Raw genomic sequence first — 25,307 nt, forward strand, 5'->3', positions numbered from 1 at the left:
AAGTACTTCTTCATATTATCTTATTGAATTCTCATTACCACCCTTGGACATAAGCATTATTATCTCTTTCTGATGGATCAGAGAATAGAAGCTTAGCATGTTTGTTAGCTTAACTACCCGAAGCAATCCGGCTAGTGAGAGGACAAGTGGGAGGCTGACGCAGATTGTTTGACTCCAGAGCCTCTGCTTTTTAAGCACCACCTGGTATAAATAATTATTAATATTAGGGGGATGGCAGATACCACAAATATGACACATGTAACTTTCGTACAGCTGCCATTACAAATTACCACAAACTTAGTGGCTTAAAACAACACAAATTTATTATCTTAAAGTTCTGTGGGTCAGAAGTCCACCATGGGTCTCACAGGCTAAAACCAAGTGATGGGCAGGATTGCATTCCGTCAGAGGCCCTAGGAGGAATTTCATTTCTTTGCCTTTTCCACCTAGAGCTGCCCAGTTTCCTTGACTCACGGCCCCTTCTTACATCCTCAAAGACAGCAATGTCACTTTCTCTGACCAGTCTTTTATCTTCATGTGTTTCTCTGACTACTGGTGAGAAAGGCTCTCTGCTTCTAAGCACTCGTGTGATTACATCTGGCCCACTTGGATAATCCAGGACAATCTCTCTATCTCAAGATTCTCAATCACAGCTGCATGGCTCCTCTTACCATGTAAGGTAACATATTAACAGGTTCTTAAGATCAGGGCATGGATATCTTTGGGGGGCCCAACCCCCCAAACCATAAGATGATCTACTGGCCAAACCATAAGATGATGTAGCAGGGGAAGAGTTTGGATTTACACAAAGGGCTCAGGCTTCCTGGGAGGGACAGGCACCCCAGGCTGAGGACCAAGGAGGTGTAAGGCCCCTGAAACGCCACAGACCTAGGGCCTTACCAGGTCTGGGAGTGATCAGCTGTGGTGAGTGGGGGAGGGAGAGTGGCTCCTGGGGTGGCTGGAGAGGGTGGCAGGGGTCAGATCATGAAAAATATAGCTGGCAGGTAGGGGAAGGATTCTGTTATGATTCTGGGAGAAAAGGGCAGTGAGTAAAAGGGTCAAATAAGGGACATGATTGATTTGCATATTTAGATCACTTTGCTGCTGTGTAGAGAACACGTTGGTAGGGAGCACAAGTGTGTGCAATTAGTAAGGCATTTTAATAGTTCAGGTGGGAGATGTTGATGGCCTGGACTAGGATAGGGGAACTGTAGGTGGCCAGCAGAGAGCAGGGCTGGTGATCACTTGGATGTGAGGCACGTGAGACATATTCAAGTTTCTAAGTGGGATAACCAGAGGGGGTAGGGCCTTTATGTTGACACAGTGGTGGCTCGAGAAGACCAGGCTTTTGGATGGCAGTGAGAATGACCAGAGCCAAGTGGCTGTAGGAGCAAAGACAATTAATAGAGGAAAGAAAATTTATCATGGTAGTAGGAGGCCGGTGAGTTGAAACAGGGCAAAATTTGGCAGATTCATTCCTTTTAGTTCTGTGATTGAATATTTATAGGGGCCATACTGCTTTTTTTTTTTTTTTTAAACTCCTGGAAAAGGCTTTATTGTTTCCATCTGGTTCATGGCTTGGGAGAGGTCTCCAGGGTGGTTAACATGCTTAGTGGCTGTGGGGACAAGCCCTGGGACCAGAGGGATGCCAGAGAAGCCCCCCAAAGACTGCAGGGCCTCAGAGGCTCCTGGTTGTGCTTGCAGGTGATTCTCTTGAAGAGCTACTGGCCCATCCCAGGCTGCAGGCCAGCCAGCGTGCAAAGCTGAGTCCGGTAGCCATCGTCTTTTTGATGAGTTTACCTCCTTACCGAAGACATGGTTCTCCAGGAAGTCACAGAGATGGGGCTGTGCATAGGAAGAACCCAGGGCACATAGATCCATAAGGGCCTGGTTCTCAGGTTCTTCTCCAGAACCAGGATGGATTCCATGGATCCAGGGCTTTACCCCGTTCACCCTGAGATGCATCTGCACATCCTGGGAGAGGGTGCAGCTGCTGCATTAGTTGGGCATCTTCAAGAGAGGCTCAATGCTGTTGCAGTTCTCCTAAGCCAGCTCATAGAAGAAGTGGCCCAGCACTTTAGCACAACATTGTCACAGTGAAAATAGAAACCTCGAGAGTGGTAGGTATAGGAGACCTGCAGATGTGGCTGATGGCGGCCTCCACCTCAGTGGAATAATTCTGATGAATCTGGGAGCTCATGGTTGATTGGTAATAAGGAGCTAAACTCACACTAGGGAGCTGGCTGGTCCTGAAGACAGGGGGTGTCTGAGAAGACGGTTCTGAAGGTTGTGCCTGTAAAAAGATTTGAAGGATGGTTGCATGCTGTTGGAAGGAGAGTTCCTGGGTTTGTTCTGTCTGAACACTGTTGAAGCAAGAGACTGGTGGGTGCACTGCCTGCAGAAGTCATATTGTTCTAGGAGGACTCAATACACAATCTTAAACTGTCTTCTGGAAAATTATGCAGATGAAAAATTCTGATTGTTGGTTTGGTTTGATTAAGGGCAACAGATGTGTTATCATATTTCAGCCTCTTCATCTTAATAACCAAACATTCTTTTTCCTCCTTGCACATGGTACCTTAGTGTGCACCATATGCTTCCTCTGATCCTTAGTCTGATGGCAGAATGATTCTTTGGGCACAGTACAATATGACCTTGATTTTTAGTAAGATTCATTTTGTTCTTCAGTAAATATGTATAGAATTGTCTATTTCAACAACATTAACATTTTGCAAAAAGAAGATTCTAGAGAAATTTGTTTTGGCCTGAGTTAATTATGGGACATAACAAGGAAAAGCAATCAACCCACCATGTAACACTGAGTTAACCAAATGGCATGCATGCATTTGTAACCCAACAAGTTACTTTATATACCCGTCCTAGGATGAGAGTCCATGATTACCTTGTTTAGAATTCAAAGCATGACCTCATCTACTAAAACATGTTAGGTTTAAAAACTCCATACTGGAAGAGAATAGACTAGATTCTCCCAGTAAGCAAGAACACTTTGGAATTCTGAACTGGCTTCCCTTTATCCCCAGGGACTACAGTTGTCTGCAGTGTGGGTGGACTTGGATGCCCCAACTTCTGTAGAGGGACATTCTCTATAGTCTGTTTCAGCAGTTTCCAAACTTCAGTGAGCTTAAGAATTACTCTACGAGGCTGTGCAGATAAAGCCATGGATCTCATGCTTGACTCTCAATGTAAGACAATTTTCAGGGTACTTTAGACTTTAATTTTTGCCTTTGGCTCTGATTTTAGAACTTAGACTCCATTGGGTTCTCAGAACCTAGCACAATCTGGGGCTATGATTCCAAGTCTGATTTTTGGGAGACATTTCAGCACCCGCCTCTGAATAGAAGAGAGGCTGGAGTTAGAGACATCAAGGGAACACATCATTGTGAAATTGATGAAATAACTAGAAGAGGGTATGTGTCATATGTGTGGTCACGTGTATGGCAGAGGGGTCCTGGCATAGGAACACAGCAGTTATTGTCATGTGCTGGCGTAACAACAGAGGTGGACCTAGGATATATGCAATGAGATTCCTTTCCACAGGAAGGACCAAGGTTGTCACCTAGTACTGTACAAGCCTATCATAGTTTCAGTACAGAGAAGTTCTGGGGGCACCACCCAGCTCGTGGGGCGCATAACAATACCACAGCCTTAGCACTGACTTTGATAGTCATATGGGCACCTACCATGTTAAAACAGATTTATTAATTTGAAGTTTTGTGGCTTTTTATCATTTTGATTGCATTTATTTGAAATGTTATTGTAATTTTATAGTGGCAGGGGTATTCTAAGTAGAGGGAACTTATTTTGGTTTGGATGGGTTCGTATTGAAGAAATATCATAATTTGAGCAAGTTACTCAGACTGGGGATGTGATGCATTTGGTGTTGCATAGAGATCACTCCAGTAGTTTATATTCTCCAGTCTGCTCTCAAACACTCACTGCACATGTGGGGTCAGAAGGTGAGGAGGTGGAAAATGTGGGAAATGTTTTCCCATAAAAAGGGTCCATCTCTCATTCAATTTAGTGGAATACTGCTGTTTACTATTCCTAAGAACAATGAGGCAGCGTGTTATATCCTTCATAGCCACTGTGTGAAAATTACGTAAGGTAATTACGAGTATTACATAAAGAAGTCCTTATTAATTCTGTAGTTTCCAAAGTGCAAAGTTATAAAAATATCAGACACTGAAGCCTCTGCATGCCCCTAACACAACCCATATGAAATACGGTGTAAAATCCATTTAGGGAAAAAACCGTATGTAAGTGAATTTAGCAGAAAAACCTCTTAGAAAAACAGCCACCAAGATAGACTGGGTAAAAAGATAAAACAAAACAAACAGAAGCCTGGAAAGGCTGTTGTCAGTGCAAACCTTGACTTTCAAGCTGCCATCTCCTTGCTCGGTGTAAAGTAAGCAGAGGGGCCTTCAACTTTCTGTGGTCCCTTAACGCGCTGTGGGGACTGATGCGGTCACACTTACCACCTGCTTATCTTCGAACTCCAGCATCTTGTACGTGCTCAGTGAGTGTTCGAGGAAGGAACTGAGTATGTGCTTTCAGACTGACTTCTATGCAAGCATCACTTAACATGGGACTCAGACCATTGGCAGCTGCTGTAAATGAAGTGCTTCTTCTAGACACATGGGTTGTAAAGCTTGCATGTTGATTTTGAGAGAGACCGTGCAAGTGCATGCTGCTTTCCTGGGCTGGTGCCTTGCTTCTGTGTACCTGATTCATCACGACTGTGCTCATCCCAGCTTGGCGCAGCTGTGTATGCTGCAGCAAATCTGCCTGCAAGCCCACCCTTGGCCCTTGAGCCTATTCTGATCAGTGCACTAACCGACCCGTCTTCACAGGTGAATGGGGCCTTGAATGACTTCTATTTCCTTCTGCCCTGAGCCTCAGGTATCCTTCCTACCCCAGGTATCCAGGAAAATTGAAGCCTTACTTTGCCCTCTCATCTTTTCTGAAAGCTTGGGTGAGCAGTCCATTGATGAGACCTCCTCAGAACGAGTCTGCACACCAGTTTTCCGCTAGGATTGGAGCCCCACCACGCCCCTGGCTAGACAAGTATGTTCCCATCCGGAGTCTTGCATCTTTCCTTTTCAGCAGACTCTGAGCCCCTGGCACTGGTACAGGTTGGATTTCTGGAGGACTGTATGGTCAAAAGCCTTGGCTTTCTGTCTAGGGCTTGGTTTAAGATTTTATTGATCTATTTGACAGACAGAGATCACAAGCAGGCAGAGAGGCAGAGAGAGAGAGAGGGGGAAGCAGGCTCCCTGCGGAGCAGAGAGCCTGGGATCATGAGCTGAGCCGAAGGCAGAGGCTTTAACCCACTGAGCCACCCAGGTGCCCCTAAGGCTTGGTTTAGATCTATGTCTCAGCACCCAGCACTGCTCCTTCCCCACTGCATATGTGAGTTCACTTTTCAGCTTTATAGATTTTGCTCAAACAAAATCTGAATTGCCTATCATTGAAATGAGAACTGTATTACTGCTTACTAAAAATGTACATTAGGGGCACCTGGGTGGTTCATTTGGTAAGCGTAACTCTTGATTTCAGCTCAGGTCATGATTTCAGCATTGTGGGACCCAGCCCCGAGGTGGGCTCCATGCTGGGCATGGAGCCTGCTTGGGATTCTTTGTCTTCCTCTTCCTCTGCCACTTCCCCACTGCATACAGTCTCTTTCTAAAAAAAAAAAAAATGTATATTAGGAATGGTGTGCATATGGATTCAGAGGTGAAGTCCAAGTTTAGGGTTGGTACATCTTTGGGAGCCCTCTAAATAATCTGACAACTATTGCAATACTGGTTCTTGGCATTTGGTGTAACTGGAAAAGGGAAATCAGAGGCTTTGAGCTGGTTTATAGGTTTATTATACCTCAACATGAAGGTTTTTTTATTAGTTTCTTTTTTTAATTTGTTTTTTATTTTTTTAAAATATTTTATTTATTTATTTGACACAGGGAGAGAGATCACAAGTAGGCAGAGAGGCAGGCAGAGAGAGAGGGGGAAGCAGGTTCCCTGCTGAGCAGAGAGCCCGATGTGGGGCTTGATCCCAGGACCCTGAGACCATGACCTGAGGTGAAGACAGAGGCTTAACCCACTAAGCCACCCAGGTGCCCCTTTTTGTTAGTTTGTTTGTTGATTTTTTTTCACCTACTTTGCAGGAATAGCTCAATAGCTAACCAGTTCCCACTCATCCATTTGTCAGTCCAAGCAGAAGATACACCTACCAATCTGCACTGAGCAAATGGGGAGTGGCAATGTTGGCCCATGACTGGACTTTAGGAAAAGGGAAAGCCTAGGGTTCCCTGGACTATTGAACGTCCATTTGGTTTCTCAGGTTGACATGGGCAGTAAAAGAAATATTAAGATGTAAGAGAGGTCTAGGGGGGCAGTGAATTCTTGTTCTTTTATTCTCTCTGAGATATCTCCCATTATTCTTTGGGAGAAACATCAGGCTCTTTCCCCAGTGAAAAAGATCAAGCCACTAGACAGAGGGCATGGATGGTGGGAGCATCTACTTGCAGAGACTAATTATTTGAAGCTCACTCTGCAAACTACCACACTACCAGCCTTTGCTCCTGCTCCTTTGCTTTTCTCTGCCCAACCTGTGATTTTTACTGCTCTTCACCCTCTGCGCCAGAATCCAGTGTCCAGATGCATAGTTGGATGCATGTCTTTTCTTTGAAAGATTTATTTATTTATTTGAGAGAGAGAGTGCACATGCAAGAGAGAGAGAGTGAGCAGAGGATGGGGGCAGAGGCCACTGGGGAGAGAGAATCCTGCTGATCCTGGAGCCTGATGCAGGACCCTATCTCAGGACCCTGAGATCATGACCTGAGGCAAAACCAAGAGTTGCATGTATTTAAGCGCCATCCCTTTCCACAAGCAAAGCTGTCTTCTTGTGGGCCCGTTGGTGGGATTTTAAGATGTCTCAGAGAATTGGATGCATAATGATGGTTTGTAATTTGAAAATGGATGACTTATTATAAATACCAAAGCCAAGAAAGTAGGTTTGGGGTTTGGTTGTTGGGGTAGAGGATTATAATAGCTTCCTTTCCAATTTTTATAGGAAGCCAAGTTCCAAAACCTGGGAATAGGGGTTTGAGCACAGGGAGAAGATGAGATGATGACAGAGGGCAGATGAGACTTCAGGCTGTGGATACTTGGAACCATCACAGGCTGTACCAAAGACGTGAACTTTCCCAGAACCTTCACTCACTAATGAAAACTTTGTGACATCTGCGATTGCATTTATCTTTTAAATTCCCTTTCTAGCCATTGTTTTGGGTAGTCTGGTAGTTCATTAGTAATGATTTTACTGACAGTTCCCTTAAACAGTCTCTGAATTCAGGTGGAGGAAGATGGATTTTTAACTAATCTTTTTTGGCATAAACATATATCATATAGGAGACTAACTATTCTTTCCATTTTTCATTTGTTTTCTTTGGTGTTATCTGACATTAGGTTGTCAGAACAAATTAAAGCAGTGACTGAGCAATAATTGCTTTGCGATATAAAAAGATGGGTAAAAATTGCTTTTTAACTAAGTAGATGCTCTATTTCCTCCATCTCAAGCATTTAAGGCAAGCAACTGTGTATTTAGCAGACAGGCTTATGGTTGTATTTATAGACCTGGCCCATCTTTTGAAAGTGGGGATTTGTACTGAATAATTTGGATTTGTGGATTTCATGGCTCAACTTTCCTGGGTCAGTGCCAACCTCCTCTTCCTTTTGCGTGAGAACACGTTGTCTTGCTGTTAATGCTAATTTTGTCTGCCCACTGTACCCTGTTTTCACACCATCCACCGGCATCCTACAGGGCAGCTGACCCCCTTTCCATATAACTGAACTGTTCGGAGAGGCTGGATTCTTTCTAAGAAGACATTTCAAAACCCAATTCGAGAGCAGAGTGACAAACTCCTTAGGACCCTAGGTCCAAGATGCATGGAGGCATGCAAAAAACAAAAACAAAAACAAAAACAAAAAAAACCACCACCAACAACAAAAAAAAAACCCCAAAAACCAAAAACCATGTACCACTGTCATTTTCTTAATTATTTATTTCAGCCGTTTCCTTGGTAGACTCCAGGGGTTTTTATCTATGTTATTATTTTCAGAGTGGGGAAAGTGAAACAGTCCTTTTGTTTCCCCTCCCAATTAGTATAAGCAATAATTAGAATTCTCGATCCTTAGAGCTCTATGTGGTCTCATGAAGACTGGTTGATGGGTGGGACCCAGGCATGTGAGTCTGGTTGTGGGGAGTATAACTTGTATAGGAAATCTGAAAAGATAGAATGTTGCCTCTTAAAAGAGAGGGAAACTCTCTCAGGTTTGGCCAAGAGATGCTCAGGTCATTAGCTGAGTAAGGTAGATTCTCTGGGCAAAAGTTTCATTGGAAGATCACCCCTTACCAGCAGGTTATTGAAATGGGAAACTGTGGTTAGGCTCATTGGGTTTTCTCACTGTCCGTTCAGGCGAAGCCAAAACAGGATGAAAACTGACGGCTGACTGTGTCTGAGCTTTTATCCTATAGATTCATGTGACTAAACCTCAAATCTTCAAGAGCAAGGTGTTGGATTCTAGAAATGCCTTAAAACTGGCTATGTGGTATGTATATGCACATGTGCATGAGTGTTTTAGACCAATATCTTGGGGGGGAGATATGACTCAATTATTGTTTTTATTAACATAAAATGTATTATTAGCCCCAGGGGTACAGGTCTGTGAATCATCAGTCTTACACACTTCACAGCACTCACCATTACACACTCCCTCCCCAGTGTCATAACCCAGCCAACCTATCCATCCCACACTCCTCCCCTCCAGCAACCCTCAGCCTGTTTCCTGAAATCAAGAATGAATCAATTATTAATTTAGGATTATTTGGCTACACAAGAATCAATACCAATAGGCACTTGTAAATTTCTAGATTGATTAGGTAAACAAAGAGTCAAAACAGATTGAGTGTTTACTCTGTGTTGTGTGGCGGAGTAGTGAAGTTACAGGACACAACCCAACCCAGGTCCCCAGGGATCTGTGGCCTCCGAGGAAACGGCCCAGAAAATAGGTTGGAGAGTCTGAATAGAGCTGGGACCACAATGGGGGAACAGAACATGTTAGCAGTAATGTTCTGGAGGGGAAGTGGGGGATGGGGGAGGGGTGAAGTGTGTCCAGGGGTAGTGGGACTCGAACCAAACCGTGGAAATGAGATGGACAAGAAATAAAAAATCTAACAGAGGGGCAGTGATGTTGACAAGGGAGGCCCTGGAAGGGTTTCTTGGACTGGGAGCCTTCTTATTGCTCCAAATAATGAGGAAATGGCTTGTGGCATAATATTTCTCCTTTACAGAGACTATTCTGTTTGAATGAATGAATATTTAATCCCAGATCACTAGATAATTTTATTTAGACTTTGATCTTTTTCTTAAGGAATTATCTGGATGTTTGGAAATCTGTTTTCACCCTTTTACCTTAGAATTTCTGGATAGAGTCGAGAGTGTCCCACTGTTTTCTGACTGGCCCTGATGTATCATATTATATTAATACAATGCCTGATGTTAAATGCCTGTGGATTCCTTGTGTAAATCTTATTGGGTGGGTCATTCTTCTAAAATGGTATGAAATTTACTTTATGGTTTTTTACTTACAATTTTTGGCCTATAGTTGTAGAGTGGTCCATAGGTCTTTTGTCTCATTTCTGCATTTTCCTCTCATCTCTGGTTTTGGTTTCAGGACAGTTTGGTTTTAGAACAGTTGTATAAATAATGTTGGCTGGATTTCTTTACTTTTTGTGTTCTTCAATGATTTATATATATTATAAAAACAACCTATTCCTTATTTAAAAGATTTTATTGCTTGGAGGTAAATTTTGGGTAACTTTTCTAATTTTTCCATAGTTTCAGTTTACTCAAAGGAGATGTTCTTGCTTTTGTTTTTATAATGAACATTTTCTTTTTTAAAATTATTTTTTATTAACATATAATATATTATTTGTTTCAGGGGTACAGGTCTGTGAATCAGTAGTCTTACACAATACACAGCACTCACCACAACACATACCCTCCCCAATGTCCATCACTCAGCCACCCATCCCTCCCACCCCTCTACACTCCAGCAACCCTCAGTTTGTTTCCCGAGATTAAGAATCTCTTACGGTTTGTCTTCCTCTCTGGTTTCATCTTGTTTCATTTTTCCTTCCTTCCCTGATGATCCACTGCCTTGTTTCTCAAATTCCACATATCAGTGAGATCATATGATAGTTGTCTTTCTTTGATTGACTTATTTTGCTTAGCATAATACCCTCTAATTCCAACCACCTTGTTGCAAATGGCAAAATTTCATTTTTGATAACTGCGTAATATTCCTCTGTGTGTGTGTGTGTATCTTCTTTATCCATTCAACTGTTGATGCACGTCTGGGCACTTTCCATAGTTTGGCTATTGTGGACATTACTGCTATAAATATTCAGGTGCACATGCTCCTTCGGATCACTACATTTGTATCTTTAGAGTAAATACCCAGTAGTGTGATTGCTGGGTCATAGGGTAGCTCTATTTTCAACATTTTGAGGAACCTCCATACTGTTTTCCAGAGTGGCCGCACCAGTTTGCATTCCCACCAGCAGTGCAAAGAGGGTTCCTCTGCATCCTTGCCAACATCTGTCATTTCCCGACTTGTTAATTTTAGCCATTCTGACTGATGCGAGGCGGTATCTCATTTTGGTTTTGATTTGTGTTTCCCTGATGCCGAGTGATGTTGAACACTTTTTCATGTGTCTCTTAGCCATTTGGATGTGTTCTTTGCAGAAATGTCCATTCATGTCTTCTGCCCATTTCTTGACTGGATTATTTGTGCTGAACATTTTCTTGAATATGCCATTTCTAGAAGATTTTCAGTTATTGACACAGATCTATATGGAATATTCTTTTATGTTAGAATCTTTGGATTTATGGGCATTTCTACTTTTTAATTTGCATAGGTATATTTTTATTTTCTGATTTGATTTTCTGTATTTGAGTAATTAGAATTGTATATTTGTGTATAAGTTTTCCAAAGAAATAACACTATTTAAACAATATAATTTCTACCTTCTATAGATTTGCTTGCTTTTTTCATTGAGGGCTTATTTCATCTCTTATTCTTTTTCTAGTATTAAGAAAATTTAAATGTGAACTTTCCTATGAGAACTATTTGATCCTACTACAAACATTTTGTAATTTTAAAATATTATTTTAAAAGCCCACTTGTTGGTTTGTTCAAATATTTTATTCAAGGATTATTTAAGAGGATGCATATTCATTTCTATGTAGTAGTTTTTTTGTTTAAATACTATTACTCATTTCTAATTATTTTTGCTTCATATTATGATGCTATAGCATTCAGCAAGTATTTATGATTGTTATATATTCATTTTGGGTTCTATTTTTATTGATATAAAATTACAGTCTTTGTCCCGTTTAATATTCTACCTGGGACTCAACTTCATCAGAAATAAACTGTCATACTTCCCTATTTTTTAAAATCTATTTTTTAAAAAGATTTTATTTATTTATTCGACAGACAGAGATCACAAGTAGGCAGAGAGGCAGGCAGAGAGAGAGGGAGAGGCAGGCTCCCCGCTGAGCAGAGAGCCCGATGTGGGGCTCAATGCCAGGACCCCGGGATCACCACCTGAGCTGAAGGCAGAGGTTTAACCCACTGAGCTACCCAGGTGCCCCTTAAAATCTATTTTTAAAATTTATGTAATCTTTGCACATGCTTCTTAACTTTTTTTTGGTCATTTTATTTCAACATACTTCTTGAGAGTGTGTTTGATTTTAAAAAATCCAATCTGATCACCTTTTAATGTTTTTATTTGTTTCTGCCATGATTCTTATGCTGTTTTTTTGGGTAAGTTGTTTTTTTCCTTTTGCCCATGTTTTCTGTTCTTTTTTTGAGTACTTATTTTTCACCTTTACACATTCTTGGGATTTTGAATTGATGTACTCTAGTTTTAATTTTACTAGTTGCTGTCTAAGTGAAAAAATCTCAAAAATGTGTATATCTACAGATAATCAAAATTGAGAATGAAAAATATTTTTTAAACTCTCTATATCAATTAAGGGATTTAATGCATGTTTACTTCCCTTTCCCATTCTTGAGAATGAAAAAATATAACCTGTATTTTTCCATTCAGATGATTGATATTGAATATTTATTTATGTTTATTATTCTCTATCTGTTAGAGGTATTTTACATGTGTATTTAGTCCAGTCAATGTTTCCATAATCTTCATTCAGATCATTCTTCATGAATTTCAGTGTTCACCACCAGTCCTTTTAGATAACAGCTTTATTTTTTTGAGTCCTCTCTTGATTATTGGTATATGTCCCTTCATAATCTTTTATTCATTTTAAATTCAGGAAAAACTATTGTTGCATTTTCTTTTAGCTTTCAGTGTCCTAGAAGGAACACTTGAAGCTGTTTTAAATTTTGTTTTGTTTTGTTTCTTTTTCTTTTGCCTCTTCCCCTCTGCCTGAATTCTTTTTTTTTTAAATTTTTAAAATTTATTTTCAGCGAAACAGTATTCATTGTTTTTGCACCACACCCAGTGCTCCATGTAATCCGTGCCCTCTCCAATACCCACCACCTGGTTCCCCCAACCTCCCACCCCCCGTCCCTTCAAAACCCTCAGATTTTTTTTCAGAGTCCATAGTCTCTCATGGTTCACCTCCCTTCCAATTTCCCTCAACTCCCTTCTCTCTAACTCCCCTTGTCCTCCATGCTATTTGTTATGCTCCACAAATCAGTGAAACCATATGATAATTGACTCTCTCTGCTTGACTTATTTCACTCAGCATAATCTCTTCCAGTCCTGTCCATGTTGCTACAAAAGTTGGGTATTCATCCTTTCTGATGGAGGCATAATACTCCATAGTGTATATGGACCACATCTTCCTTATCCATTCATCCGTTGAAGGGCATCTTGGTTCTTTCCACAGTTTGGCGACCGTGGCCATTGCTGCTATAAACATTGGGGTACAGATGGCCCTTCTTTTCACTACATCTGTATCTTTGGGGTAAATACCCAGTAGTGCAATTGCAGGGTCTGCCTGAATTCTTAAATGCCTTTTCCTTCATTCATTTGATTTATGACTTGTCAGAAAGTATCTTGATGTGGCTTCTCTCATCAATTTTGTTTGGAACATGGTGAATAAACACTTTCCATTCACATACTCAGGTGTTTTTTGTTTGTTTGTTTGTTTGTTTTCCTGTTTGTTTTTATTTTTTAATTCTAACATTTTCATAAATTAAGTCAAAACTTTCTTTTCAACTTTTCTGGTGTTTTCCTCAAGAATTCATCTATGTTGGGGAGCCTGCGTGGCTCAGTTGGTTGAACATCCAACTCTTGATTTGGCTCAGGTCGTAAGACCTCAGGGTTGTAAGATGGAACCCCAATGGGACTCACACTAGCACTTGGTAGGGAGTCTTCTTGGGATTCTCTCTCTCCCTTCCTCTGCCCTCCCCTCTCAAATCAATCAATCAATCAATCAATCATAAAAAAAGAAAGAATTCATGGTATGGAAGTTAGCAGCATTGGTTCTGGATATCTGCCATTTTTTACATTTCATTTTATCTTCTTATCTCTTCTCATTTATTCTGAACACCCAACTTTTCCTCCAAACCATAGGTTCAGTTTTCTACATGATCAAGTCTGCTTTTTTGCCAGACATGAAGTGGGTCTTTAATTTAAGAGGGCAAATGTATTTTCTTGCCATTCTTCATCGTCTCACCAGCAACCCTTTAGATTTTATTCTCCTAATTTGCATTCTACCTTGTGTTTTTTTCCTCCCAGCTCTTTGCTAAGTGGAGCCCTCTCTTTGTTATCTGGTTTCCTGACCTTCTGAATGGATAGAACATGGGAAAAAAGTATGACCCCTGCATCTCCTCTTAATGAAGCTCTTGACACCTTGCACTTGGAAATGCCACTCCCTGTGTGCAATGCACCCTCACTGTTTACGCCCTTTCTCCTTTCTTCAAGTCAGTTACTTAGTTTCCTTCTTCAGATGAAAGTAAAAAGTGAGGCTCTGAAGGGATTATAACTATCAAAAACCTGCGCTACCCAGCATGGGGATGGCTGAGCCATTTTCTGTTGCACATAGACCTTGGTTTCTGAGTACAGAGACAGAATAAGGGTCTGAGCTCTAACAGGGCAGCTGTTGGCTTTATTTAATAATTAGTGACATATCCTTCCATATTCTGGGAATAGTTTTTCTGCCAATAATAGTTTCATTCTTCTTGTAGGGTTTTCCCTCTTTCTGTATCTTTTTCCCTTTATCTTTTTTCTCCTATGTGGAAACTGGGAGATAGATTGTATTTTAAGCCAGAGATCAATATCAATAGGGTTTTTATTTTAAAGGGTATTTTTTTTTTTTTTTTACCACTCTAGCCATCATTCTCTGGTGATGGATCCCATTTAGTCAGAGTTTGCTTTAAAATATCTATAAATGCCATGAGACACACAGTGGCAAAGATAAGATGACATGCCTGGAAAGAACTGGGGTGGATAGTTACAGTGTTCGCCCTGAGTCTGTTGCAGAAAACATGTGGATCATGACTTGTCTTGGTGGAAATAAACCTGGATTGGGAACCAGAAATCCAGGAGAACGCTACTGGACTATGAGACTATAGATTTCTGTTTCTTGACCTGTAAAAGGAAGAGACAAAGTAAAAAGATTTCTACAGTCCTGTTGACTCACATTCTACATATTTTGTAATTATCATAATGAACATCGTGTGCCATTTCATCTCGCTGTTGCAGAGCAAAGTGTGGGGCAAGAAGAGGATGCTGCTTTCTGATAGGAATGTGGGAAGGTGTACTTGTGGATAGGCAGGATGTGACCTTGCCTTTTGGTGCCAGACCTTAATATATATCTTTATTCCTTGAATTGTTCCATTGGGTGAACAAGGGGAGGAGTTGCATGCCAAAGGAGATTTTTCTTTAAGGAAATTAGGGCTGACCAAACAGGGGATTGGTTGCTATTATCAGACACTAATGGCCCCTGATAAGGTGTAATCAGATAGCCCAAACGGCAGGGTTTAGAGCTAAGTTACCAGGCTCTCTTTATGTAGGAGATACAGTGTGGCTATGCTTGGAATGGATTCTTTTCTCTGTAAATTTTTAATCAGCTCAAAAAATTTTCATGGAACAATTTACTCCTCTCCATCCCCTCCCATTACTTAGCTTCTTTTGACCTTGATTAAGTGGAAATGTGAATATATACGTTGATAGTAATTATTTCATGTATATGTTCCGCAATTACTACAAGCCAAGGGGCTTTTTGCACAAATCACACAACTTTTTATCTTTTTTTCCCGGTCATAATGGTGAAAGTCTAAAGTGCCACTTGGAGGGCATTTCTTAACAAGGCACATATATTTTTTGGAATTGGTCCACGTTTTTTGAAATATCAAGTTTCAATGTTCTTATCACACATTTCTTTAAAAAATAATACACTATCTGGCTTTGTGGAATTGATGGCACAGACAGCAGAGGGAATCTTTCTGACTCTTTCAGGGGGGGATTCCTTCTCTGCATTTTAAGTCTGTGGACCTCTACTCTGTCTGTGGCCATGGTGGGGATTTTTACATACACTTTAGCCCTTCATCCACACCTCACTGCATTTCCTTCCCTGGGCTCAAGTTGCAAATGCATGGATAACAGGATCTTTTCTTTCCCTGGATATTCAATCAGATTCATATCTGGTTTGCTTTCATTCCTTGCCCACGGAAGTTAGATGCAAAACCTGGTGAGTTTTCTGGAAGCAGATGCAGAGGTGGAGTTTGGTGTGCAGCACATTTTTTGGGAACAACACATAAAAGGAACAGAAGAGAAGTAAGATTAGGGAGGAGACACCCACGCTTGGAACAAGCCTGATAATACCTCTGCCAACCTGGAGGGGGAGCTGTAGAGTAAATAGTATCGTGAGAGGAGCCCACTTTGGCCTGATATCGCTCATCATCTCGCTCAGTCCTTGGGTGTAGGCTGCCTTGAGAGGCCATGAACTTGAGTGAGGTCTTTCTGTAGCTCAGGCAATTCTGAAGGAATTAACAGCTGGGGCAACCCTTTTTTGAAGGAGGATATGTGTAGGCAGCACATCTCTATGTCCATCATATATGTCCATCTTTACCAGTCACCTGTCCTTTGGGTGGAACTAAGTCACATAGGACCTCCAGAAGTCTATGGTTGAAGTGTGCCACTGAACATGCATGGGATGTGCTTAGAATAGTTCGGTGAAACTTCTATAACATATTCCTATGAAAAAGACTTAAACAACTCTGGCTACTTGATTCCTCTAACAACACTGCTATACACTGGGCACCCTGGCAACTTAACCATAAATGAGTTAGTGACACACAGTGACCATCTCCTAGTGTTTCACCTTGGGCAAGTTTCTTAACCTCCCAAGCCTGCAATTTTCTCATTTACAAAGTGGGTGAGACTGGTAAGTCCTATGAGATGGGGTTATTGTAAGAATTACAAATGAGAACATATTACAGCACATGCTAGCAGTTCAGTCATGGGAACTGGACTTTAAAAAGAACATTTGTTTCTTCTATGAACACAATTGACCATTCATTACAGGTCAGGCATTACACTATGTGCTTTCTTTCCATTATCATTTTTTTTTATTTTTAAAAATTTTAATTCATTATTACATTTATTTAAATTTTGTTACTTAGGGATGGGGTAATTGGGTGGTGGGCATTAAAGAGAGCATGAGATATGATGGGTACTGGGTAATATACTCAAGTAGTGAATCATTGAACATTATATCAAAAACTAATGATATACTGTACCTTGGCTCGTTGAATTTAAATAAAAAAATTGTTAGTTAACATATAGTGCAGTATTGGTTTCTGGAGTAGAATTTAGTCTTTCATTACTTACAACACCAGTGCTCATCACAACAAGAGCCCTCCTTAATGCCCAACCCCCATCTAGTGATCTCCCACCCACCTCCCTCCATCAACCTTAAGTTTAACCCTCATTGTTCAGAGTCTCTTAAGGATTGTTTCCCTCTCTTCTTTTTTTTTTTTTTAATTTTTATTTTATTTTCCCCCTTCCCACATGTTCTTCTGTTTTCTTTCTTAAATTCCATGTATGAATGAGATCATATGGTATTTGTTTTTCTCTGACTGACTTATTTTGCTTAGGATAGTATACTCTAGTTCAATCCATATTATTGCAAATGGCAAGATTTTATCCTTTCTAATGGCTGAATAATATTCCATTGCATAGATATACCATATCTTCTTTATCCATTCATTGGTTGATGGAAATTTGGGCTCTAGTTTGGCTATTGTTGATAATGTTGCTATAAACATCAGGGTGCATGAACCCCTTTGAATCTGTATTTCTTTTATTCTTTGAGTAAGTACTCAGTAGTACAATTCTTGGATCATAGGGTAGTCCTATTTTTAACTTTTTGAGGAATTTCCATACTGTTTTCCAGAGTGGCTTCATCAATTTGCATTCCCATCACAGGGTAAGAGGGTTCCCCTTTCTCTGCATCTTTGGCAACACTTATTGTTTCCTGAGTTGTTAATTTTAGCCATTCTGACAGGTGTGAGGTGTTATCTCACTGTGGTTTTGATTTGTATTGCCCTGATGCTGAGTGATATTGAGCATCTTTTCATGTGTCTTCTGTTGGCCATCTTGATGTCTTCTTTGGAAAAGTGTCTATTCCTGTATTCTGCTCATTTCTTAACTGGATTATTTGTTTTTTGGGTGTTAAGTTTGGCAAGCTCTTTATAGATTTTGATTATTAACCCTTTTTCAGGTATGTCATTTGCAAATATCTTCTACCATACTATATGCTGCCTTTTAGTTTTTAGTTTTGTTGATTGTTACCTTTACTGTGCAGAAGCTTTTTATCTTGATGAAGTCCCAATAATTCAATTTTGCTTTTGTTTCCTTTTCCTCTGGAGATGTGTCTAGTAAGAAGCTGCTATGGCTGAGGTCAAAGAAGTTTCTATCTGTGTTCTTCTCTAGATTTCGATGGTTTCCTGTCTCACATTACATTCTTCAACTACTTTGAATTTATTTTTGTGTATGGTGTAATAAAGTGGTTCCGTTTCATTTTACTTCATGTTGCTGTCCAGTTTTCCCACCACCATTTGTTGAAGAGACTGTGTCCTTTTCCACTAAATGTTCTTTTTTAAAAAGATTTTATTTATTAGAGAGAGAGAGAGGACACAAGTGGGGTGAGGGGCAAAGGGAGAGAGAAAAGTACGCTCCCCACTGAACAAGGATCCAAATGCAGAGCTTTATCCCAGGACTTTGGGATCATGACCTGAGCTGAAGGCAGACCCTTAACTGCCTGAACCACCAAGGTGCCCCTCCATTGAATAGTCTTTCCTGCTTTGTTAAAGATTAGTTCACCATATAGTTATGGGTCAATTTCTGGGTTCTCTGTTCTGTTCCATTGACCTATGTGTCTGTTTTTGTGCCAGTACCATACTGTCTTGAAGACTACAGGTTTGTAATACAGCTTAAAATCTGGAATCATGATGCCTCCAGTTTCGTTTTTCTTTTTCATAATTGCTTTGGATATTTCAGGTCTTTTGTGATTCCCTGCAAATTTTAGGATGGTTTGTTTTAGCTCTGTGAAAAATGCTATTTTTGCTATTTAATGGTATTTTGATGGGATTGCCATAGATGTGTAGATTGCTTTGGGCAGTATAGACATTTTAACAATATTTGTTCTTCCAATCCATGAGTATGGAATGCTTTTCCATTTCTTTGTGTCCTCTTCAGTTTCTTTCATAAGTATTTGTAGTTTTCAGAGCACAGATCTTTACCTCTTTAGTTAGGTTTATTCCTAGATATCTTGTTGCTTTTGGTGCAATTGCAATGGGATCAATTCCTTGATTTCTTTTTCTGCTGCTTCATTATTGGTTTATAGAAATGCGACAGATTTCTGCCCATTGATTTTATATTCTGCAATATTGCTGAATTTGTGTATGAGCTCTAGAAACTTTTTTGGTGGAGTCTTCTAGGTTTTCTTCATAGAGTATCATGTCATCTGCAAAGAGTAAAATTTTGACTTTTTCCTTGCCAATTTGGATGCCTTTTATTTCTTCTTCTTGTCTGATTGCAGAGGCTAGGACTTCCAGTACTGGTGAGAGTAGACATCCTTGTCTTGTTTCTGATTGTAGGGGGAGAAGATTTCACTTTTTCCACATGAGCTGTGGGTCTTTCATATATGGCCTTTATGATGTTGAGGTATGTTCCATCTATCTCTACTTTGTTAAGTGTTTTTATCAAGAAAGAATGCTGTATTTTGTCAAATGCTTTTCCTGCATCTATTGACATGATCATATGGTTCTTACCCTTTCCTTTATTAATGTGGTGTACCATATTGATTGATTTGCAATAGTTGAACCATCCCTGCAGCCAAGGAATAAATCCCTTTTGATCATGGTGGATAATGCTTTTTTTTTTAAATTTTATTTTTTATAAACATATAATGTATTTTTATCCCCAGGGGTACAGGTCTGTGAATTGCCAGGTTTACACACTTCACAGCACTCACCATAGCACATACCCTCCCCAATGTCCATAACCCCACCCCCCTTCTTTCAACCACTCTCCCCCCATCAACCCTCAGTTTGTTTTGTGAGATTAAGAGTCACTTATGGTTTGTCTCCCTCCCAATCCCATCTTGTTTCATTTATTCTTCTCACACCCCCTTAACCCCCCACGTTGCATCTCCACTTCCTCATATCAGGGAGATCATATGATAGTTGCCTTTCTCCGATTGACTTATTTTGCTAAGCATGATACCCTGTAGTTCCATCCACGTCATTGCAAATGGCAAGATTTCATTTCTTTTGATGGCTGCATAGTATTCCATTGTGTATATATACCACATCTTCTTTATCCATTCATCTGTTGATGGACATCTAGGTTCTTTCCATAGTTTGGCTATTGTAGACATTGCTGCTATAAATATTCAGGTGCATGTGCCCCTTCAGATCACTACGTTTGTATCTTTAGGGTAAATACCCAGTAGGGCAATTGCTGGGTCATAGTGTAATTCTATTTTCAACATTTTGAGGAAACTTCATGCTGTTTTCCAGAGTGGTTGCACCAGCTTGCATTCCCACCAACAGTGTAGGAGGGTTCCCCTTTCTCCGCATCCTCGCCAGCATCTGTCATTTCCTGACTTGTTAATTTTAGCCATTCTGACTGGTGTGAGATGATATCTCATTTGGGTTTTGATTTGTATTTCCCTGATGCCGAGTGATGTGGAGCACTTTTTCATGTGTCTGTTGGCCATCTGGATGTCTTCTTTGCAGAAGTGTCTGTTCATGTCTTCTGTCCATTTCTTGATTGGATTATTTGCTCTTTGGGTATTGAGTTTACTAAGTTCTTTATAGATTTTGGACACTAGCCGTTTATCTGATATGTCATTTGCAAATATCTTCTCCCATTCTTTCAGTTGTCTTTTGGTTTTGTTAACTGTTTCCTTTGCTGTGCAAAAGATTTTGATCTTGATGAAATCCCTATAGTTCATTTTTGCCCTTGATTCCCTTGCCTTTGGCGATGTTCCTAGGAAGACGTTGCTGCGGCTGAGGTCGAAGAGGTTGCTGTCTGTGTTCTCCTCAAGGATTTTGATGGATTCCTTTCTCACATTGAGGTCCTTCATCCATTTTGAGTCTATTTTCGTGTGTGGTGTAAGGAGATGGTCCAATTTCATTTTTCTGCATGTGGCTGTCCAATTTTCCCAACACCATTTATTGAAGAGACTGTCTTTTTTCCATTGGACATTCTTTCCTGCTTTTTTGAAGATTAGTTGACCATAGAGTTGAGGTTCTATTTCTGGGCTCTCTATTCTGTTCCATTGATCTATGTGTCTGTTTTTGTGCCAGTACCATGCTGTCTTGATGATGACAGCTTTGTAATAGAGCTTGAAGTTCGGAATTGTGATGCCACCAACTTTGGCTTTCTTTTTCAATATTCCTTTGGCTATTCGAGGTCTTTTCTGGTTCCATATAACTTTTAGGATTATTTGTTCCATTTCTTTGAAAAAAATGGATGGTACTTTGATAGGAATTGCATTAAATGTGTAGATTGCTTTAGGTAGCATAGACATTTTCACAATATTTATTCTTCCAATCCAGGAGCATGGAACATTTTTCCATTTCTTTGTGTCTTCCTCAATTTCTTTCATGAGTACTTTATAGTTTTCTGAGTATAGATTCTTAGCCTCTTTGGTAAGGTTTATTCCTAGTTATCTTATAGTTTTGGGTGCAATTGTAAATGGGATTGACTCCTTAATTTCTCTTTCTTCTGTCTTGTTGTTGGTGTAGAGAAATGCAACTGATTTCTATGCATTGATTTTATATCCTGACACTTTACTGAATTCCTGTACAAGTTCTAGCAGTTTTGGAGTGGAGTCTTTTGGGTTTTCCACATATAGTATCATATCATCTGCAAAGAGTGATAGTTTGACTTCTTCTTTGCCGATTTGGATGCCTTTAATTTCCTTTTGTTGTCTGATTGCTGAGGCTAGGACGTCTAGTACTATGTTGAATAGCAGTGGTGATAGTGGACATCCCTGCCGTGTTCCTGACCTTAGCGGAAAAGCTTTCAGTTTTTCTCCATTGAGAATGATATTTGCGGTGGGTTTTTCATAGATGGCTTTGATAATATTGAGGTATATGCCCTCTATCCCTCCACTTTGAAGAGTTTTGATCAGGAAGGGATGCTGTACTTTGTCAAATGCTTTTTCAGCATCTATTGAGAGTATCATATGGTTCTTGTTCTTTCTTTTATTAATGTGTTGTATCACATTGATTGATTTGTGGATGTTGAACCAACCTTGCAGCCTTGGAATAAATCCCACTTGGTCGTGGTGAATAATCCTTTTAATGTACTGTTGAATCCTATTGGCTAGTATTTTGGTGAGAATTTTTGCATCTGTGTTCATCAAGGATATTGGTCTGTAGTTCTCTTTTTTGATGGGATCCTTGTCTGGTTTTGGGATCAAGGTGATGCTGGCCTCATAAAATGAGTTTGGAAGTTTTCCTTCCATTTCTATTTTTTGGAACAGTTTCAGGAGAATAGGAATTAGTTCTTCTTTAAATGTTTGATAGAATTCCCCTGGGAAGCCGTCTGGCCCTGGGCTTTTGTTTGTTTGGAGATTTTTGATGACTGTTTCAATCTCCTTACTGGTTATGGTCTGTTCAGGTTTTCTATTTCTTCCTGGTTCAGTTGTGGTAGTTTATATGTCTCTAGGAATGCTTCCATTTCTTCCAGATTGTCAAATTTGTTTGCATAGTGTTGCTCATAGTATGTTCCTATAATTGTTTGTATTTCTTTGGTGTTGGTTGTGATCTCTCCTCTTTCATTCATGATTTTATTTATTTGGGTCCTTTCTCTTTTCTTTTTGATAAGTCTGGCCAGGGGTTTGTCAATCTTATTAATTCTTTCAAAGAACCAGCTCCTAGTTTCGTTAATTTGTTCTATTGTTTTTTTTTGGTTTCTATTTCATTGTTTTCTGCTCTGATCTTTATGATTTCTCTTCTCCTACTGGATTTAGGGTTTAGGGTTTCTTTCTTGTTTTCTCCAGCTCCTCTAGGTGTAGGGTTAGGTTGTGTACTTGAGACCTTTCTTGTTTCTTGAGAAAGGTTTGTACTGCTATATATTTTCCTCTCAGGACTGCCTTTGTTGTGTCCCACAGATTTTGAACCATTGTGTTTTCATTATCATTTGTTTCCATGAGTTTTTTCAATTCTTCTTTAATTTCCTGGTTGACCCATTCATTTTTTAGAATGATGCTGTTTAGTCTCCATGTATTTGGGTTCTTTCCAAATTTCCTCTTGTGATTGAGTTCTAGCTTCAGAGCATTGTGGTCTGAAAATATGCAGGGAATGATCCCAATCTTTTGATACTGGTTGAGACCTGATTTAGGACCGAGGATGTGATCTATTTTGGAGAATGTTCCATGTGCACTAGAGAAGAATGTGTATTCTGTTGCTTTGGGATGAAATGTTCTGAATATATCTGTGATGTCCATCTGGTCCAGTGTGTCATTTAAGGCCTTTATTTCCTTGTTGATCTTTTGCTTGGATGATCTGTCCATTTCAGTGAGGGGAGTGTTAAAGTCCCCTACGATTATTGTATTATTGTTGATGTGTTTCTTTGATTTTGTTATTAATTGGTTTATATGTTGGCTGCTCTCACGTTATTTAAAATTGTTAGATCTTCTTGTTGGATAGACCCTTTGAGTATGATATAGTGTACTTCCTCATCTCTTATTATAGTCTTTGGCTTAAAATCTAATTGATCTGATATAAGGATTGCCACCCTTGCTTTCTTCTGATGTCCATTAGCATGGTAAGTTGTTTTCCACCCCCTCACTTTCAATCTGGAGGTGTCTTTGGGTCTAAGATGAGTTTCTTTTAGACAATATATTGATGGGTCTTGTTTTTTTATCCATTCTGATACCCTGTGTCTTTTGATTGGGGCATTTAGCTCATTAACATTCAGGGTAACTATTGAGAGATATGAATTTAGTGCCATTGTATTGCCTGTAAGGTGACTGATACTGTATATTGTCTCTGTTCCTTTCTGATCTACTACTTTTCGGCTCTCTCTTTGCTTAGAGGACCCCTTTCAATATTTCCTGTAGAGCTGGTTTGGTGTTTGCAAATTCTTTCAGTTTTTGTTTGTCCTGGAAGCTTTTAATCTCTCCTTCAATTTTCAATGATAGGCTAGCTGGATATAGTATTCTTGGCTGCATGTTTTTCTCGTTTAGTGCTCTGAATATATCATGCCAGCTCTTTCTGGCCTGCCAGGTCTCTGTGGATAAGTCTGCTGCCAATCTAATATTTTTACCATTGTATGTTACAGACTTCTTTTCCTGGGCTGCTTTCAGGATTTTCTCTTTGTCACTAAGACTTGTAAATTTTACTGTAAGGTGACAGGGTGTGGACCTATTCTTACTGATTTTGAGGGGGGTTCTCTGAACCTCCTGGATTTTGATGCTTTTTCCCTTTGCCATATTGGGGAAATTCTCTCCAATAATTCTCTCCAATATACCTTCTGCTCCCCTCTCTCTTTCTTCTTCTTCTGGAATCCCAATTATTCTAATGTTGTTTCGTCTTATGGTGTCACTTATCTTTTGAATTCTCCCCTCGTGGTCCAGTAGCTGTTTGTCACTCTTTTGCTCAGATTCTTTATTCTCTGTCATTTGGTCTTCTGTATTGCTAATTCTTTCTTCTGCCTCATTTATCCTAGCAGTGAGAGCCTCCATTTTTGATTGCACCTCATTAATAGCTTTTTTGATTTCAACTTGGCTAGATTTTAGTTCTTTTATTTCTCCAGAAAGGGCTTTTATATCTCCTGAGAGGGTTTCTCTAATATCTTCCATGCCTTTTTCAAGCCTGGCTAGAACCTTGAGAATCATCATTCTGAACTCTAGATCTGACATATTACCAATGTCTGTATTGATTAGGTCCCTAGCCTTCAGTACTGCCTCTTGTTCTTTTTTTTTTGTGGTGAATTTTTCCGCCTTGTCATTTTGTCCAGATAAAAGTATGTGAAGGAGCAAGTAAAATAGTAAAACAGTGTCAAAGACCCAAGGAAAACATGCTTTAACCAAATCAGAAGAGATCCTAAATCGTGGGGGGTGGGGGAGAAAGGTATAAAAGAGGTTCAGAAAAAAAAAAGAAACAATAAAGAAAACAAATAAAGAAAAAATATAAAAAAATATATATTAGATAAACTAGTTAAAAAACATTAAAAAAGAAAAGGGTGAAAGTTAAAAAAAAATTTAGCGGAAGAAGAAAAAAAAATTGAAAAAAAAATTAGATTAACTGCAAGACCAAAGAGTCATGGGGAGAAAGCCATGAGTTCTGTGCTTTGCTTTCTCCTCTTCTGGAATTCCGCTGCTCTCCTTGGTATTGAACCTGTACTCCTTGGTAGGTGAACTTGGTCCTGGCTGGATTTCTTGTTGATATTCTGGGGGAGGGGCCTGTTGTAGTGATTCTCAAGTGTCTTTGCCCCAGGTGGAATTGCATGGCCCTTACCAGGGGCTGGGCTGAGTAATCCGGTCGGGTTTGCTTTCGGGAGCTTTTGTTCCATGAATGCTTTCCATAGAGTTCAGGAGGATGGGAAGGAAAATTGCGGCCTCCCAGTCTCTAGCCCAAAGGAGCCAAGAGCTTGGGGCCCTACTCCTCAGTGCACTCTCAGAGAATAGCGCCCTATCATTCCCGTCTCCCTGGCCTCCAGCT

Source organism: Lontra canadensis, unplaced genomic scaffold (genome assembly GCF_010015895.1).
Source record: "Lontra canadensis isolate GAN:19392208 unplaced genomic scaffold, GSC_riverotter_1.0 scaffold29, whole genome shotgun sequence".
NCBI classification, from domain to species: Eukaryota; Metazoa; Chordata; class Mammalia; order Carnivora; family Mustelidae; genus Lontra; species Lontra canadensis.